We start from the raw sequence: 20,889 nt of genomic DNA, 5'->3' as shown, positions 1-20,889 counted from the left end.
AAAGGTTCAGTTAACTTTAATCATTCAATATAAAAGTAGCTTTGGGACTATTGTCACGCCCTGACCTTTAAATGCCTGTTGTTTCTCGTTGGTTTGGTCAGGGTGTGAATTTCTATGTGTATATCTATGTGTATGTCTATGTTGGCCGGGTGTGGTTCCCAATCAGAGGCAGCTGTCGATCGTTGTCTCTGATTGGGGCTCATACTTAGGTAGCCATTTTGCCTACCTATGTTGTGGGATCTTGACTCTTGTTTGGCTTGTTTGTGTGTAGCCATTGTTGAGCTTCACGTTACGTTGCTTTTGTTGTTTTGTCGTGTGTTAACTTTGTTAATAAACATGTATGCCTTCCACGCTGCACCTTGGTCCAATCCTGTACTCAACGAACGTGACAGAAGATCCCACCACCAACGGACCAAGCAGCGTGCCCAGGAGGAGCAAACACCCTGGACACAGGCGGGGAAGATGTGGTCTAGGGAGGAGATATTTGCGGGTAAAGGACCCTGGGCGAAGGTAGAAGCCCAGGTAGGAGAGGATCAACGGCGGCGCCAACAGTGCCGACAACAAAGGAAGCCCGAGAGACAGCCCCAATAAACATTTTTTTTTGGGGGGCAGACCAGAGCCAACTACCCGCACTCGCTGTAAGGAGCGTGTGTTCATTGAGGAACCAAGGTATGTGGAGATACGCACTGTGTCGCCAGTGCGCGTTCACAGCCCAGTGCGTCCTGTGCCAGCGCCCCGCACGTGTCGTGCGAAAGTGGGCATCCAGCCAGGACGGGTTGTGCCAGCTTTACACTCCAGACCTTCAGTACGCCTCCACGGTCCAGTATATCCTGGTCCGGTTCTACGCACTGTGTCACCAGTGCGCCTCCCCAGCCTGGTACGCCCCGTACCTGCTCCCCGCACCAAACCAGTGGTGCATGTATCCAGTCCGGTACGGCCCATACCTGCTCCTCGCACCAAACCAGTGGTGCGTGTCGCCAGCCTGGTACTCCCCATGCCTGCTCCTCGCACCAAGCCAGTGGTGCGTGTCTCCAGTCCGGCACGGCCCGTGCCTGCTCCTCTCACCAGACCAGTGGTGCATGTTCCCAGCACGGTGCGGCCCATGCCTGTTCCTCACACCAGACCAGTGGTGCGTGTCCCCAGCCCGGTACGGCTGGTGCCAGAGCAGTCCGCTCTACCGGTGCCCAGTCCAGCTCCGGTCAGCTGCTCCACTCCAGTGCCAGAGCAGTCCGCTCCACCGGTGCCCAGTCCAGCTCCGGTCAGCTGCTCCACTCCAGTGCCAGAGCAGTCCGCTCCACCGGTGCCCAGTCCAGGTCCGGTCAGCTGCTCCACTCCAGTGCCAGAGCAGTCCGCTCCACCGGTGCCCAGTCCAGGTCCGGTCAGCTGCTCCACTCCAGTGCCAGAGCAGTCCGCTCCACCGGTGCCCAGTCCAGCTCTGGTCAGCTGCTCCAGTCCAGAGCCAGAGTAGTCCGCTCCACCGGTGCCTAGTCCAGCTCCGGTCAGCTGCTCCACTCCAGTGCCAGAGTAGTCCGCTCCACCGGTGCCCAGTCCAGCTCTGGTCAGTTGCTCCAGTCCAGAGCCAGAGCAGTCTGCTCCACCGGGGTCCAGTTCAGCTCCGGTCAGCAGCTCCACTCCAGTGCCAGAGTAGTCCGCTCTACCGGTGCCTAGTCCAGCCCCGGTCAGCTGCTCCAGTCCAGAGCCAGAGCAGTCCGCTCCACCGGGGCCCAGTTCAGCTCCGGTCAGCGGCTCCACTCCAGAACCAGACGTCAGCCCCTCTCCAGGGCGTATATCTATGTGGTGTATTTCTATGTTGGCCTGGTGTGGTTCCCAATCAGAGGCAGCTGTCGATCGTTGTCTCTGATTGGGGATCATACTTAGGTAGCCATTTTGCCTACCTATGTTGTGGGATCTTGACTCTTGTTTGGCTTGTTTGTGTGTAGCCATTGTTGAGCTTGACGTTACGTTGCTTTTGTTGTTTTGTCATGTGTTAACTTTGTTAATAAACATGTATGCATTCCACGCTGCACCTTGGTCCAATCCTGTACTCAACGAGCGTGACAACTATAGCTTCCTCTGTGAGGTAGAGTAGATGGTTTGTGAATAACTGATGTCTTTACACTGTAATTCGAGAGGTGCATACTTTTTATGTGTTTTAGAGAAAATATCAATTAGATTGGGTTGTCAACTGGGATAAAGATATTATTCTATCTAAGTCTACAGAGATGTTTACTTACTCAAGGTTAGCGCATGATTTGACCACCATCTCTGGGCTTGATTGGCTCTAGTAATATGTTACATTAGCATGGAGACCAGAGGGCACTATACTGAACAGCACAGAGAGCCAGTTGAAACTTAAAAGGAGGATTATAAGTGCGTATTTACTAAGGGATTAAACTCTCTATCCGTTTCCTCTGTCAATCAAGACAGGGAGTGATTACGTCCATATCCTTTACACCAGACAGAAATAACGCTCAGACAAATGACTTAAAAAAAGTATTAGTCTCTTTATCATTATCTACTGTAGTATATCCTGAGTTACTAATGTATGTCAGTTATACACATCAAATGAAATCAAATGTTATTTGACACATGTGCCGAATACAACAGGTGTAGTCCTTACAGTGAAATGCTTACTTACAAGCCCTTAACCAACAAAGCAGTTTTAAGAAAGAATACCAAAATAAATCACACATAAAAATACAATATAAATAAATAATTAAAGAGCAGCAGGAAAAAATAACAATAGCGAGGCTATATACAGGGGGTACCGGTACCGAGTCAATGTGCGGGGGCACCGGTTAGTCAACGTAATTGAGGTAATATGTACATATAGGTAGAGTTATTAAAGGGACTATGCATAGATAAGAAACAGAGAGTAGCAGCAGCGGGGGGGGGGGGGGGGGGGGGGGGGGGGGGGGCAAGCATATAGTCTGGGTAGCCATTTGTTAGATGTTCAGGAGTCTTATGTCTTGGGGGTAGAAGCTGTTTAGAAGCCTCTTGGACCTAGACTTGGCGCTCCGGTACCGCTTGCCGTGCGGTAGCAGAGAGAACAGTCTATGACTAGGGTGGCTGGAGTCTTTGACAATTTTTAGGCCCTTCCTCTGACACTGCCTGGTATAGAGGTCCTGGATTGCAGGAAGCTTGGCCCCAGTGATGTACTGGGCCGTACGCACTACCCTCTGTAGTGCCTTGCGGTCGGAGGCCGAGCAGTTGCCATACCAGGCAGTGATGCAACCAGTCAGGATGCTCTCGATGGTGCAGCTGTTTTGAGGATCTGAGGACCCATGCCAAATCTTTTCAGTCTCCTTAGGGGGAATAGGTTTTGTCGTGCCCTCTTCACGACTGTCTTGGTGTGCTTAGACCATGTTAGTTTGTTGGTGATGTGGACAACAAGGAACTTGAAGCTCTCAACCTGCTCCACTACAGCCCCGTCGACGAGAATAGTTTTGAGCTAGAGTTTGTCCTAATATATCATGATATTGGATCACATAATTATTATATAAGGCTAACAGTATATGCTCATGTGAGGGGTGCTAATAGCTATGACACGTTTATGTGGATTGGGATCAGTCTTATCGCCCTGTTGGTTTCTGTGAGGGTTGAGGAACTGAAAGGAATGAAAAAACTTTGAAAGGGGAAATGGACCAGAAAATGGTATTTGATGATGATTGATGGTCTTACACTATTTAAGTAGCCTTGTTTGGCTGGTGGAGAATATGGATCTGGAATGTAAACAAGTGCATGTAAGAGATGACTAATTTCTTCACATCACATCATGGTGCCATCTCTCTGAATAGGTCAATGATTGACTCAGATTCAGGCTTCTGCAGAATGAAAAGACTCCAATCAACGGTGGCCATTTTGTCAGCAAGGCTGCCCAGCTGTGAGGGAATGAAGGAGAACCAGAACCAGCCTGTATGATGGAGGAAATAGTTATGTTAAAAACTCAAAAGAATACAGGTGGTAGAAACAGGGTTTTACTGTGTAATAACCATTTATCCATGTTATTTCTTAGTAAGTACCTTGTCATATTTGTATCATAAAATTAATTACTAACTATTACCGTACCAACAACAGCCACACAATGACCTAGATGTGGTCCTCTGTAGCTCAACTGGTAGAGCACGGCGCTTGTAACGCCAAGGTAGTGGGTTCGATCCCCGGGACCACCCATACACAAAAATGTATGCACGCATGACTGTAAGTCGCTTTGGATAAAAGCGTCTGCTAAATGGCATATTATTATTATTATTATTATTATTATAATGTTGTCCATCATCTGACTGGCTTATTCCTATAGTCTGATCCTCATCATGTTGTTTGGCTCTGTTACTGGCTGTGTTCCTCCTGTATTCTGATCCTATGGCACCATGTTGTCTGACTGTGTTCCTCCTGTATTCTGATCCTATAGCACATGTTGTCTGACTGTGTTCCTCCTGTATTCTGATCCTCACCCAGGCTTCCTTTCCACTGTCATCAGTTCATGATTACAACACTATGATATAGAAAACTGGTTGGGAAAACTAGTTGCACATGAATCAACTGTACAGACTACATTTTGTCTGTGTGTTTTGTTTTAAGGGTGTGATGATCTGATACTGTGTTTGTATTTGAATGCTGCACTGCTATCTCCAGAAAGCACCAGTCTCTCTCTCTCTCTCTCTCTCTCTCTCTCTCTCTCTCTCTCTCTCTCTCTCTCTCTCTCTCTCTCTCTCTCTCTCTCTCTCGTTCTTTGTTTCTTTGGTTCTTTCTCTCTTTCTCTCTCATTTATCTGAGAGTCTAAAACAGATTTTCCACATCAGTGTCCTGTTCTCTCTTTCTTGATATTGGTTTAGCGATCCCTGTTTGTTTCTCTCATCCCCCACTCCCTGCGCTTGTTCCCGCTTGTCCTCTGCTGATTCCTTGCTGTCCCGCTGTATTCTTTCACTCTTCTCTCAGTCTCTCTCTCTCCTCTTCCTTACCAGGCAGGTTTTGTTAATGCCAAACAGACCTCCACACCTCCTCTCAGCCTAGATGTCCATCACCCATTCTGTCTCACAGGATTTCAATTGACCCCTTTATTCATTGAGGTTACACTTTGCTTGAGTATAAAGAAATCTATTTCCCAGAAAGAAACAATGTGCTTTTCCTTCTGTGCCTTTCACCTTTGTCCTAGAACCTTTGCCATTATGTTTTGGCTTTAGAGAATTGGCCACCGTAAGGTCAAGTTAGATGGTGCTAGCAGGGGAAACACATTTCTGTGCCCTTGAGGCTATTACCTTAGTGGTCTGGCACTCACTTTTGGGGACCTGGCCTTAGAATAATGTTGTGTAGATGTTCAGTGATTGAAGAGCTATTCCATCGAAATGAACGAACAATCATGGAATACACAAAGTTTCTCCACATCGATTGTTAGATACTATATTATTTTCTTCTTTTTTCTCCGTACTGTATCTGCAATGATGCCAACGAATGCAAACGTTGTTCAACTGAAGGACAGTAGAGGCTAGGGGAGAACAGCTAAACAATTCATAGGAATCACTAACACTGCATCGCAGCATAACACAAGATCACTTATTTTATTTTTTTCCAGTTTGCCATGGTATGGAGGATGTTATGTTCTTTCTGTGTCCATTCCTCTGTGTTTGTTTCCGTCCCTGTTATCTGGTGTGGTCAGGGCATGGTGCTGCTGTCTGATCCTCTGGGGAGAGCTGTCTGGCAGTGACCTGCACTGTGGAGACAAGAGGGACTCGGACTGAGAGGGGCTGTCTCTCAGTTGGTAGAGCATGGCGCTTGCAACGCCAGTGTTGTGGGTTTGATTCCCACGGGGGGCTAGTATGAAAAATGTATGCACTTACTAACTGTAAGTCGCTTTGGATAAGAGTGTCTGCTAAATTACTAAAAAAATTTTTTAATGTAGTGGGTTCTGTGGGTGATGGCAGTACTAGAGGGTCTGTCTCTAGTGGGTCCTGTGGGTGATAGTACTAGAGGGTCTGTCTCTAGTGGGTCCTGTGGGTGATAGTACTAGAGGGTCTGTCTCTAGTGGGTCCTGTGGGTGATAGTACTAGAGGGTCTGTCTCTAGTGGGTCCTGTGGGTGATGCTAGTACTAGAGGGTCTGTCTCTAGTGGGGCCTGTGGGTGATGATAGTACTAGAGGGTCTGGACAGAGTAGCTCCTCAGCTGATTCATTTAGTCTTGCTCAGGTAGAGGAGAGGAGTGGAAACTGCTTACGAGAAAAACAATTTGCATTATTCTGGTCTTCAGTTTTTCATTATTAAATTTTTTCAACATAACTGTTTTTGGGTCTACTTATAGAATTAGGTCAACATTATGATTTCATTGTGTATTCATTGTACATTATATGTATTCATTGTACATTATCATTTAGTACTCTTTGCAGTATAGTTCCAGTAAGAGGGCACTCATTCACAAAGTCATCTGGGGAAATTGTGAATTTGTTTTCATCCTTTAGTGTATGCACGCATGACTGTAAGTCGCTTTGGATAAAAGCGTCTGCTAAATGGCATATTATTATTTATTATTATTAGCTGTCTGAGGCAAGTCTGTTGGCAGCAATGGCCTCTCTCTCTCTCTCTCTCTCTCTCTCTCTCTCTCTCTCTCTCTCTCTCTCTCTCTCTCTCTCTCTCTCTCTCTCTCTCTCTCTCTCTCTCTCTCTCTCTCTCTCTCTCTCTCTCTCTCTCTCTCTCTCTCTCTCAACAAAGCTCCACATAATGGGCTAAGCTTTAACTGGACACATCATGAGGATCGTAGGCTATGAATGTTAATTCACAGTCACATGTGTGTCAGTGGGCCAAACGTTGCCAAGATCCAGTTTCAGAAAAATCATTTTGCACTGAATCAGAATTAGAATTGAATATGCATAATTATAAATGTATATGATGATTTGTTCTTTTCAGAACTCGATGTGGGGTGTTGGTGAGAGAGAGGATAGATACATTATTTCATCTTGGAAACACTGGCAATGAAATTGACCTTGCTGCTCATCCACTGAATGGCCAGCAGTCACACCACCCAGCCAGGGATACTCACACAGAGAAATCTTTCAAACCCTGGCCTTCACTTTGACATCAGATTACTTTTTAATTCCGATTTGTATGCAAATGTCATGAATGTTTAATAGTAAGGCATTGGGGTTGCATGATATTAATGGTGGCAGGCAGTGCATTGCCTCATGAATTAGTATTCTGTTCCTCTAGTCTAGACTCTGTCCTTTTCCTGTCCACCTGAAAGATGACAGGCCAAACTGACAAACTCTATTCCTTGGGCAGAACCGTCTCTGATGACAATGGGACAATAACATCTCCATGGTGGCCATTAACTCAACTCATGATAGGGCTAGTGGCAACTTGAACAAAACCCTAAAAGTATATATGTACAAGTACACATGCCTAACACCAAGACATCACACAGACAGCTCCAGTCAGTCAGTCCATTGCTATGGACTAATTTCTCAGGCCCAGTTTTTCCCACCAATAAAATGAATGAGGAAAACATTAATTGAAGGTCCTTACACAAAGCCTTCTTTGTGTTACCATCCATCTATAGTAGGAAATGAAATGGGTATTTTGATACAGTATAATGCACCTCAGTCAAACCTTCAAGAGTGGAACAATGGGCATGGCTATCCAGTGTGAGCTCATTTCCTCTGGCTTTGTCTCCCCTTACATTAGCCTTGTCTCTTAAGCTCTCAGTCCCTTTTTTCATTACTTTGCTATCTAACTCCTTCCTCAACCCTTTATAAATAGAGATTAGCTAATAATGAATAATTAACCAATTTAATTGGGATGACACATTTGCACATGATGGATAATTCAGACATGTATTAAGCCAGGAACCATTTTGAATTGGGTTCATCATGTTTTTATTTTACTTATTTATTCATTTCAACTTTATTTAACCAGGTAAGCCAGTTGAGAACAAGTTCTCATTTACAACTGCGACCTGGCCAAGATAAAGCAAAGCAGTGCGATAAAAACAACACAGAGTTACATATGGGGTAAAAAAACATAAAGTCAAAAATACAACAGAAAATATATATACAGTGTGTGCAAATGTAGCAAGTTATGGAGGTAAGGCAATAAATAGGCTATAGTGCAAAATAATTACAATAGTATTAACACTGGAATGCTAGATATGCAAGAGATTATGTGCAAATAGAGATACTGGGGTGCAAAAGAGCAAAATAAATAACAATATAGGGATGAGGTAGTTGGGTGGGCTAATTTCAGATGGGCTGTGTACAGGTGCAGTGATCGGTAAGGTGCTCTGACAACTGATGCTTAAAGTTAGTGAGAGAGATAAGAGTCTCCAGCTTCAGAGATTTTTGCAATTCGTTCCAGTCATTGGCAGCAGAGAACTGGAAGGAATGGCGGCCAAAGGAGGTGTTGGCTTTGGGAATGACCAGTGAGATATACCTGCTGGAGCGCAGACTACGGGTGGGTGCTGCTATGGTGACCAATGAGCTAAGATAAGGCAGGGATTTGCCTAGCAGTGATTTATAGATGGCCTGGAGCCAGTGGGTTTCATGACGAACATGTAGTGAGGACCAGCCAACAAGAGCGTACAGGTCACAGTGGTGGGTAGTGTATGGGGCTTTGGAGACAAAACGGATGGCACTGTGATAGACTACATCCAATTTGCTGAGTAGAGTGTTGGAGGCTATTTTGTAAATGACATCGCCGAAGTCAAGGATCGGTAGGATAGTCAGTTTTACGAGGGCATGTTTGGCAGCATGAGTGAAGGAGGCTTTGTTGCGAAATAGGAAGCCGATTCTAGATTTAACTTTGGATTGGAGATTCTTTATGTGAGTCTGGAAGGAGAGTTTACAGTCTAACCAGACACCTAGGTATTTGTAGTTGTCCACATACTCTAGGTCAGACCCGTCGAGAGTGGTGATTCTAGTCGGGTGGGCGGGTGCCAGCAGCGTTCGATTGAAAAGCATGCATTTAGTTTTACTAGTGTTTAAGAGCAGTTGGAGGCTACTGAAGGAGTGTTGTATGGCATTGAAGCTCGTTTGGAGGTTTGTTAACACAGTGTCCAATGAAGGGCCAGATGTATACAAAATGGTGTCGTCTGCGTAGAGGTGGATCTGAGAGTCACCAGCAGCAAGAGCGACATCATTGATATACACGGAGAAAAGTGTCGGCCCAAGAATTGAACCCTGTGGCACCCCCATAGAGACTGCCATAGGTCCAGACAACAGGCCCTCCAATTTGACACACTGAACTCTATCTGAGAAGTAGTTGGTGAACCAGGTGAGGCAGTCATTTGAGAAACCAAGGCTATTTAGTCTGCCAATAAGAATGCGGTGGTTGACAGAGTCGAAAGCCTTGGCCAGGTCGATGAAGACGGCTGCACAGTACTGTCTATTATCAATCGCGGTTATAATATCGTTTAGGACATTGAGCGTAGCTGAAGTGCACCCATGACCAGCTCGGAAACCGGATTGCATAGCGGAGAAGGTACGGTGGTATTCGAAATGGTCGGTGATCTGTTTGTTAACTTGGCTTTCAAATACTTTCGAAAGGCAGGGCAGGATGGATATAGGTCTGTAGCAGTTTGGATCTAGAGTGTTACCCCCTTTGAAGAGGGGGATGACCGCGGCAGCTTTCCAATCTCTGGGGATCTCAGACGTTATGAAAGAGAGGTTGAACAGACTAGTAATAGGGGTTGCGACAATTTCGGCGGCTAGTTTTAGAAAGAAAGGGTCCAGATTGTCTAGCCCAGCTGATTTGTAGGGGTCCAGATTTTGCAGCTCTTTCAGAACATTAGCTGTCTGAATTTGTGTGAAGGAGAAGCGGGGGGGGCATGGGCAAGTTGCAGCGGAGGGTGCAGAGTTGGTGGCCGGGGTAGTGGTAGCCAGATGGAAAGCATGGCCAGCCGTAGCAAAATGCTTGTTGAAATTCTCGATTATTGTAGATTTATCGGTGGTGATAGTGTTTCCTAGCCTCAGTGCAGTGGGCAACTGGGAGGAAGTGCTCTTATTCTCCATGGACTTTACAGTGTCCCAAAACTTTTTGGAGTTAGTGCTACAGGATGCAAATTTCTGTTTGAAAAAGTTAGCCTTTGCTTTCCTGACTGCTTGTGTATATTGGTTCCTAACTTCCCTGAAAAGTTGCATATCGCGGGGGCTATTTGATGCTAATGCAGTACGCCACAGGATGTTTTTGTGCTGGTCAAGGGCTGTCAAGTCTGAGGAGAACCAGGGGCTATATCGGTTCTTAGTTCTGTATTTTTTGAATGGGGCATGTTTATTTAAGATTGAGAGGAAATTACTTTTAAGGAACAACCAGGCATCCTCTACTGACGGAATGAGATCTATATCCATCCAGGATACCTGGGCCAGGTTAATTAGGAAGGCCTGCTCGCTAAAGTGTTTTAGGGAGCGTTTGACAGTGATGAGGGGTGGTCGTTTGACCGCGGACCCGTTACGGACGCAGGCAATAAGGCAGTGATCGCTGAGATCCTGGTTGAAGACAGCTGAGGTGTATTTAGAGGGTATTTTAGTCAGGATGATATCTATGAGGGTACCCATGTTTACGGATTTAGGGTTGTACCTGGTAGGTTCGTTGATAATTTCGTGAGATTGAGGGCATCTAGTTTGGATTGTAGGATGGCCGGGGTATTAAGCATATCCCAATTTAGGTCACCAAGCAGTACGAACTCTGAGGATAAATGGGGGGCAATCAATTCACATATGGTGTCCAGGGCACAGCTGGGGGCTGAGGGGGGTCTGTAGCAAGCGGCAACAGTGAGAGACTTATTTCTGGAAAGGTGGATTTTTAGAAGTAGAAGCTCAAACTGTTTGGGCACAGACCTGGATAGTATGATAGAGCTCTGCAGGCTATCTCTACAGTAGATTGCAACTCCACCCCCTTTGGCAGTTCTATCTAGACGGAAAATGTTATAGTTGGGGATGGAAATTTCAGAATTTTTGGTGGCCTTCCTAAGCCAGGATTCAGACACTGCTAGAACATCAGGGTTGGCGGAGTGTGCTAACGCAGTGAATAACTCAACCAAGACTTTTGCGATTACAGAAGTCAGCAAATGATAGCGCCTGGGGAGTAGGAGTGATACTGAGGGCTGCAGGGCCTGGGTTAGCCTCTACATCACCAGAAGAACAGAGGAGGACTAGAATAAGGATACGGCTAAAGGCTTTAAGAACTGGTCTTCTAGTGCGTTGGGTACATAGAATAAAGGGGGCAGATTTCCGGGTGTTGTAGAAAAGATTCAGGGCATTATGTACAGACAAGGATAAGGAAGGATATGAGTAAAGTGGAGGTAAACCTAAGCGTTGGGTAACAATGAAAGAGATAGCATCACTGGAGGCACCAATTGAGTCGGTCTCCGCGTGTATGGGGGGTGGGACAAAGGAGCTATCTAAGGCAGGTTTAGCTGGGCTGGGGGATCTACAGTGAAATAGTACAATTAGAAATAACCGAAACAACAATAAGCTAACCATGTTTGGGCTGAGGCTAAACATAAACAGGATGTAGTACCGTAAAAAGGAACAGTCCAGCAGACATCAGCTGTATAGCTGAGTTATCATAAGGTCCGGTGAACAGCAATAGGATAGTTCGGAGGCTGCTAAAGCACTAGCGAGTAAGAGGCCACGGCTAGCGTGTGCTAGCGGGCCGGGGCTAGCAGATGGAATCTTCGTGGTCGACGTCGTAACCACATCAGACGATTTCGTCGGCAGACCAGTCGTGTAGGATCGGCGGGGCTCCGTGTCAACACTAGGTGGTCCCGTCCGGTTGACAGAGAGGTAGATAGCCGGGAGATGGGCCTAGCTCAGGATGATTAGCCAGACCACAGCGTCCATTTTGTTGCAGCTAGCTGGTAGCGACCAATGTAGCCTACTTAATGCAACAAATTTGTAATTACATATCCTACAATACAATGACAGGATGTAATATAAATATAGTTTTCGTTTAATGTATGTAGATCAATCACTGCCATGGAAGTTTGTTTCACAGGATGAGTTAGTTCATCCTAAATCGATTTTACACTGCCATTGCTTGAACAACTTGGCTCTTACACACCATACTCAAATTATATTCTGTGTGTCTCACCCAAATGATGTGTTGTGTGTTTCACATACTAAAGCTACAGTTTTTGCTAACTCCCAGCATGTACTTGAAATATCTCAGGAGAATCTCCAGAAGCTGCTGAATTAAAAACTATTTGATTTTAGAGTCCTTGAGGCCCCCCCGAAGGAAATATTCAGTCATACACATCAAACTCAGACACACACACACACACACACACACACGCACACATTAATGCGTGCACACAGACACAGACACACACAGACACACACACACTTTCCCCAAGCCTGTCTACACCTGTCATTAATCTAACCTATGATGTGATCTCTGTTCAGAGCAGCTAAACTTCTCAGAAGGGGAGACATCGCGTTAGTTAAGTTTTGTTTTAAGTGTATTTTATACAGTGTATTATATACAGTAGTTTGTTTAATGAAAGCATTGGAAATCTTACTCACTTGTCTTTTGCAAGGTCAAGGGCCCATAGGGGCTTTGGTCAAAAGTAGTGCACTATGTAGGGAATAGGGTGCTATTTGAGACTCATCATCAGTGTTTTACTCCACGTTTTAAACAATGTCTGTCTGTCTGGTATTGTAGTACAGCTATTTTTCAGAAGAACACATCATGCCCAGCCTATCAATCCCCCTAGAAACAGACACGAAACATATCTATCCTCACACAATTCATTCACACACCATTGCTATTCCACACACAGACCCCTCTGAGAACAAAAGCTCCACTGTATCTCTCATGAGAGGAGAGAGTAGTAATATGAAAAAGTCAACTGGTTTCTCAGAGGAAGCATTCTAGAACGTCTGTTGGGACTAGAAGATGTCTGCTATGATTCCTGTTATTATGATCACAGGTCTTCCTGAGCTCAGCTCATAAAACAAGAGGAGATGGTTTTCTCCCATTCTGGCAGCAGATATGGACTGGCCATTCGGGCAAATGCTAGATGGGCTGGTCCATCTTCAGTTCAATGGAATGGTCTAAGTTGGGTTTTTTGCACAGAATTATAATTATTTGGCTAATAATGAGGGCCGATCAAGGAATAAAATGGGCCAGTGTGGGAGTCACTAGGGAAAAAATGGTCCAGTGAGTTAGGGCAGATTTCTGCCAGGGCTGATTTCTGGTCTGCCCGTCCCTGGCTGGTAGAGAACAGCATCCTGTATACTCTCTCTGCATAGTGAACAGGCCAGCCATCTTGTGCTCAGTGCTGACTGGCACTCAGGACACTCCTCTGAGAGGAGAGTTGGCATCCAAATAGCTGTAATCCTTTATGCATTACCCCCTGCTCTACTAAACTGGCATCGTGGAAAGTGGAAAACAGGGTGCATAGATTGCAGCAAGACAGGGGAATAAATGGAGTAGAGGGCGGTTCAATGGTGAGGTATGAACAGCAATTCTGTTTTCTGTATTGTAAACTACTAAAGTGCACCTTTGTGGCACATGTATTTGCAGTGGTGTAAAGTACAAAGTACTACTTAATTCGTTTTTGGGTGTATCTGTACTTTACTATTTATATTTTAACTTTTACTTTGACTTCACTACATTCCTAAAGAAATTATCCATACATTTTCCCTGACACCCAAACATATGGCTAACCGTAAAGAAAATGGTGCCGTCTAGTTTGCTTAATATAAGGAATTTTAAATGATTTATACTTTTACATTTACTTTTGATACTTAAGTATATTTAAAATAAAATACCTTTAGACTTTTACTCAAGTAGGATTTTACTAGGTGACTTTCACTTTTACTTGAATCATTTTCTATTAAGGTATCTTTACTTTTACTCAAGTATGACAATTGGGTACTTTTTCTACCACTGTGTATTTGTATGTGTAAATAAAACCAATCTATTTATCTATGTAAGTTGTCATTTACTGTAACTGTAAATACTAATGAGGTCAGGTCTGCTATCTTGTTGCTTGATATTGTATCTAGTATCTTTGTGGCGCAGAACACTGACTGACCGTGTCCATGTTTAGTCGATCCCTGAAAGTAAAGACTCCAGAGACCTTGGCTCAGTGAGGCAGCAGCACCATTAATCACAATCAGCAGCTCTCCTCTCCCTATACTAAACACTAAGCACACACTTTACCTGGAAATCACAGGCTTTTGACACCAGGTCTAAATGGGCTGAACACAGATCCACTTCTGGAGAGAAAATTGGATGGCTAGCCGATGCAGCTAGCTCATCGCACAATCCAAAGAAAGCAATATTTCTCTAAACTAGCTCTGCTCTCAACCATTAGAGCTGCTTGCTCCTCTCATTGAAGGCCCTAATAGCCTCCTTCTTGGGATAGGTGCTCCGCAAATTGCTTCCCCTAAATGATTAATGAGTTCAGCTTGGTCTTATATAGGAGCTAGGTGTAGGCCTGTGGCTAAAGGCTGTGTCCCAAATGGCACCCTATTCCTTTTGTAGTGCAGTACTCTTGACCAGAACCCTATGAGACAGGGCCTATAACATTTGGTACAGGGCCTATTACAGGAAGCTAGGATGTCTGACTGACTGAAGTCTGAATACACATACGCACAATCTCTGGATTATCAAGAAATGCTTGTATCTAAATGCTCCAACTCTGAATCAGGGCCCCATTTGTCAGTTATTGAAACTGAAACTGAATTTCAATAAGACCTGTATTGACTATCGTCATGCCATTTCACTTAACTCCACTGCCTTGAAACAATGTAGAGCATTGTACAAAACAACGTCTAGCTTGATATCATTGACTTCCACTGACTCCAGGTCTCTTCTGTGTAGGTCAGGGTGTGGTGTTCTGTCCAGTAACCCTCTGTAACCCCTAAAATCTCTGACATCTGCTCTCTCTGCTGCTCTAACAAGGTACTACAGTCTCTGACCATCAACTCCTACACACCCGACTAAAGCCTCTCACATCCCTGTGTGTGTGTGTGTAACAGACGTCATACTGCTTGCTTAGCTCACACCGAGGCTCAAACCTAGGACCACTTCTTTGCTAGCACACGTGACCGCCCTCCCGAAGTATCTTACCAGTCGCCCCACATGAAAAGTGGTCTCTGTGGTCCTCTGTAGCTCAGCTGGTAGAGCACGGCGCTTGTAACGCCAAGGTAGTGGGTTCGATCCCCGGGACCACCCATACACAAAAAAATATAAAAATAAATGTATGCACGCATGACTGTAAGTCGCTTTGGATAAAAGCGTCTGCTAAATGGCATATTATTATTATTAAAAGCTAGCTATTCTGTGGCGCAAGTGGGGACACTTCAGGCTGAGGAGTACGTTTCACACATCCCCATGTGGATCACATACACATACTAAACATGTATGCATATGCGCTCACCGTACGGCATTTACTAGTGGCAAGTTCTGTGGCACTATTATTGTATTAGTAGACTGAAAATCCCCTGTATTTCCCTCAATATACAAAACATTAGGAACACCTGCTCTTTCCATGACATAAAGTGCATTCGGACAGTATTCAGACCCCTTGACTTCATTTTGTTACATTACAACCTTATTCTAAAATGGATAAAATAAAATAAAAACGTATCAATCTACACACAATACCCCATAATGACGAAGTGAAAACAGGTTTTTAGAAATGTTTGCATATTTATTAACAATTAAAAACAGAAATACCTTATTTACATAAGTACTCACTCCCTTTGCTATGAGACTGAAAAAGAGCTCAGGTGCATCCGGTTTCCATTGATCATCCTTGAGATGTTTCTACAACTTGATTGGAGACCACCTGTGGTAAATTAAATTGATTGGACATGATTTGGAAAGGCACACACCTGTCTATATAAGGTCCCACAGTTGACAGTGCATGTCAGAGAAAAATCAAGCCACGAAGTCAAAGGAATTGTCCGTAGAGCACCGAGACAGGATTGTGTCGAGGCACAGATCTGGGGAAGTGTGCCAAAAACATTCTGCAGCATTGAAGGTTCCCAAAAACACAGTGGCCTACATCATTTTTAAGTGGAAGAAGTTTGTAACCACCAAGACTCTTCCTAGAGCTGGCCGCCCGGCCAAACTGAGCAATCGGGGGACAAGGGCCTTAGTCAGGGAGGTGACCAAGAACCCGATGGTCACTCTGACAGAGCTCCAGAGTTCCTCTGTGGAGATGGGAGAATAGCACTCCACCAATCAGGCCTTTATGGTAGAGTGGACAGACAGAAGCCACTCCTCAGTAAAAGGCACATGACAGCCCGCTTGGAGTTTGCCAAAAGGCACCTAAAGACTCTCAGACCATGAGAAACAAGATTCTCTGGTTTGATGAAACCAAGATTGAACTCTTTGGCCTGAATGCCCACCATCACGTCTGGAGGAAACCTGGCACCATCTCTACGGTGAAGCATGGTGGTGGCAGCATCATGCTGTGGGGATGTTTTTCAGCGGCAGGGACTGGGAGACTGGTCAGAATTGAGAGAAAGATGAACAGAGCAAAGTACAGAGAGATCCTTGATGAAACATGCTCCAGAGCGCTCAGGACCTCAGACTGGGGCGAAGGTTCACCTTCCAACAGGGCAACAACCCTAAGCACACAGCCAAGACAACACAGGAGTGGCTTCGGGACAAGTCTCTGAATGTCCTTGAGTGGCCCAGCCAGAGTCCGGACATGAACCCTATCAAACATCTCTGGAGAGACCTGAAAATAGCTGTGTAGTGACATTCCCCATCCAACCTGACAGAGCTTGATAGGATCTGTAGAGAAGAATGGGAGAAAGTCTCCAAATACAGGTGTGCCAAACTTGTAGCGTCATACCCTAGGGCGGCAGGTAGCTTAGTGGTTAAGAGCGTTGTGCCAGTAAACGAAAGGTCGCTGGTTCTAATCCCCGAGCCGACTAGGTGAAAAATCTGTCGATGTGCCCTTGAGCAAGGGACTTAACCCTAATTGCTCCTGTAAGTCGCTCTGGATAAGAGCGTCTGCTAAATGACATAAAAATAAATACCCAAAAAGACTCAAGGCTGTTATTGCTGCCAAAGGTGCTTCAACAGAGTACTGAGTAAAGTGTCTGAATACTTATGTAAATGTGATATATCTGTGTTTTTTATTTTTATAAATGTGCAAAAATGTCTAAAAACCATTTTTTTGCTTTGTGGAGATTCATGAGGGGACTTTAAAATAAAATCAGTTTTAGAATAAGGCTGTAATGTAACAAAATGAGGAAAAAGTCAAGGGGTCTGAATACTTTCCGAATGCACTGACCAGGTGAATCCAGATGAAAGTTATGATCTCTTATTTATTTTTGTTAAATCCACTTCAATCAGTGTAGATGAATGGGAGGAGACAGGTTAAAGAAGGATTTTTAAGCCTTGAGACAATTGAGAAGGATTACTTTATCCTATCCCAGGTATTCCTTAAAGAGGTGGGGTTTCAAGTGTCTCCGGAAGGTGGTGAGTGACTCCGCTGTCCTGGCGTCGTGAGGGAGCTTGTTCCACCATTGGGGTGCCAGAGCAGCGAACAGTTTTGACTGGGCTGAGTGGGAACTGTGCTTCCGCAGAGGTAGGGGGCCAGCAGGCCAGAGGTGGATGAACGCAATGCCCTCGTTTGGGTGTAGGGACTGATCAGAGCCTGAAGGTACGGAGGTGCCGTTCCACTCACAGCTCCGTAGGCAAGCACCATGGTCTTGTAGCAGATGCGAGCTTCAACTGGAAGCCAGTGGAGTGTGCGGAGGAGCGGGGTGACGTGAGAGAACTTGGAAAGGTTGAACACCAGACGGGCTGCGGTATTCTGGATGAGTTGTAGGGGTTTAATGGCACAGGCAGGGAGCCCAGCCAACAGCGAGTTGCAGTAATCCAGACGGGAGATGACAAGTGCCTGAATTAGGACCTGTGCCGCTTCCTGTGTAAGGCAGGGTCGTACTCTCCGAATGTTGTAGAGCATGAACCTACAGGATCGGGTCACCGCCTTGATGTGAGCGGAGAATGACAGGGTGTTGTCCAGAGTCACGCCAAGGCTCTTCGCACTCTGGGAGGAGGACACAACGGAGTTGTCAACCGTGATGGCGAGATCATGGAACGGGAAGTCCTTCCCCGGGAGGAAGAGCAGCTCCGTCTTGCCGAGGTTCAGCTTGAGGTGGTGATCCGTCATCCACACTGATATGTCTGCCAGACATGCAGAGATGCGATTCGCCACCTGGTTATCAGAAGGGGGAAAGGAGAAGATTAGTTGTGTGTCGTCTGCGTAGCAATGATAGGAGAGGCCATGTGAGGATATGACAGAGCCAAGTGACTTGGTGTATAGCGAGAATAGGAGAGGGCCTAGAACTGAGCCCTGGGGGACACCAGTGATGAGAGCACGTGGTGCGGAGACAGATTCTCGCCACGCCACTTGGTAGGAGCGACCGGTCAGGTAGGACGCAATCCAAGAGTGAGCCGCGCCGGAGATGCCCAGCTCGGAGAGGGTGGAGAGGAGGATCTGATGGTTCACAGTATCAAAGGCAGCAGACAGGTCTAGAAGGACAAGAGCAGAGGAGAGAGAGTTAGCTTTAGCAGTGCGGAGAGCCTCCGTGACACAGAGAAGAGCAGTCTCAGTTGAATGACCAGTCTCGAAACCTGATTAGTTTGGATCAAGAAGGTCATTCTGAGAGAGATAGCAAGAGAGTTGGCTAAAGAAGGCACGCTCAAGAGTTTTGGAGAGAAAAGAAAGAAGGGATACGGGTCTGTAGTTGTTGACATCAGAGGGATCGAGTGTTGGTTTTTTGAGAAGGGGTGCAACTCTCGCTCTCTTGAAGACGGAAGGGACATAGCCAGCGGTCAAGGATAAGTTGATGAGCGAGGTGAGGTAAGGGAGAAGGTCACTGGAGATGGTCTGGAGAAGAGAGGAGGGGATAGGGTCAAGCGGGCAGGTTGTTGGGCGGCCGGCCGTCACAAGTCGCAATATTTTATCTGGAGAGAGAGGGGAGAAAGAAGTCAAAGCATAGGGTAGGGCAGTGTGAGCAGGACCAGCAGTGTCATTTGACTTAACAATAGTAGGAAGATGTTCCTAATGTTTTGTACACTCAGTGTATATGAATGTGTTGCTAATGTCAGATATGTTCTTTGGGTAGTGGGTACACATGCAAAGCTTGGTGATCTTGTGGTGTGTGTGTGTGTGTTATTGGGTAGTGATGAGTATTTACCTTGTCCTTGGGCTGCCAATCAGAAGGTAATGAGTGGTTGCCATGGGTGCTCTTACTGTAAATGTCTGCTCTGGCCTCTGGGAAGCTGAGAGACCAACCTAAGTACCTTTGAACAGGAGAGAAGTTTATCTTAGACACGGTTTGGTTGCCTCATTCAACAAACACAGAGATGAAACACCTTTCTTTCAACTCTCTCAGGCAGATTGTGTGTAAGGCATCTGAATGCAGGCTACCTCCATATTCCCATAACAAGATCCTCTGTGGTAAATGTCTGAAACTTGGCTTGCTATGGCACTTCAATAATAAATTATGTATAATGAAGTTGTAGGTGCATAGGGACAGGTAAGGGATTATCAAAATGCTTCAATTTGCCAGCTCCTTTGTAATCTAACCCGAGTTGGCATTTCACTCAGAGGCCTTTGAGATTTACCTTGCCTGCCTGCCAGTCATCTACCTCACTGCTTGTTCTCCCAATATCTGCCAGGGCTGGAGGGCTGGGGGTTCTGAGCCTTTCAGAGCAGGGTCTGGTCTGTGTGTCTGGGTACATCAAAGGGCTGTCTGGTCTAGTCTGGGACACAGTCTGCTGATCAACACTACAGACAGACTGGAGAAACACAAAATGGGAGCCAAACACTGTGCCAATGGAGCCACAGTGATCCAGCTTGTCAGTGTTGAGAGGAGAAGAGGCTTTGGTAAACAAACAAGCAGGGAGACAGAGGGGCGGGGGAACTCAGGAAAGGCCCTCTTATTTCTCTCTTTTGATACAATTCCAGAGGGTAAGCTTATTAAAAAGTAATGCTGCCCCCTCTTATGCAATTCTAATGTGCAGCTGTGCTGTGGAGCCCATTATCATTATGGCTAATAGACTTTGATGGAGAGAGAGAGAGAGAGAGAGAGAGAGAGAGAGAGAGAAGAGAGAGAGAGAAGAGAGAGAGAGAGAGAGAGAGAGAGAGAGAGAGAGAGAGAGAGAGAGAGAGAGAGAGAGAAGAGAGAGAGAGGAGAGAGAGAGAGAGAGAGAGAGAGAGAGAGAGAGAGAGAGAGAGAGAGAGAGAGAGAGAGAGAGAGAGAGAGAGAGAGAGAGAGAGAGAGAGAGAGAGAGAGAGAGAGAGAGAGAGAGAGAGAGAGAGAGAGGATGAGAAAGAATGACAGGACAAGAGAATGAGAGAACGAGAGAGAGGGAGAAAAAGCTAAAATTGTGCTGAGAGAGCAATATCAAAGATGAAACCATCCTCCCCTCCAGCTAGCACATGAATCCCACACCTGGAGAGAGATGAGAGGTCCCTGGTGTATGACATCTAGAGAGTGGTGCAGGTTTAGGAGTGGCAGTTCAATACATCACTCAATCCGCCCCAAGATATTTCTTAGAAATACAGCAGCATGTGCTCTTCATTTCAGGATAGAGCTGTAGACTGATGGGTTGGCTGCTGTTTTAACAGGAAATATGGGATTCTAAAACAACAAAGCAACAAAACAACAGCATTGTTTATAAACAATGGAGAAAAACAAGCTTATACTTTGGGTCCTGATGGTGTACCACAGTTGAACTAAGCTCAAGAAGGATTTATAAGTATTCTTCGAGAATCAATATATATAATACATCTATACAGTATATATACAAAAATGATGTACCATTTAAGAAGATTAAATTACTTTAGGATTTGTCCAAATGAAAGCTATGTGACCAGTTTCTACATATAAATCGGTCTCTGGCTGCTTTGACTATGGGCATCTCT

Source organism: Coregonus lavaretus, assembly GCF_964263955.1.
Source record: "Coregonus lavaretus genome assembly, chromosome: 16".
NCBI classification, from domain to species: Eukaryota; Metazoa; Chordata; class Actinopteri; order Salmoniformes; family Salmonidae; genus Coregonus; species Coregonus lavaretus.
This window is presented reverse-complemented; position numbering follows the sequence as displayed.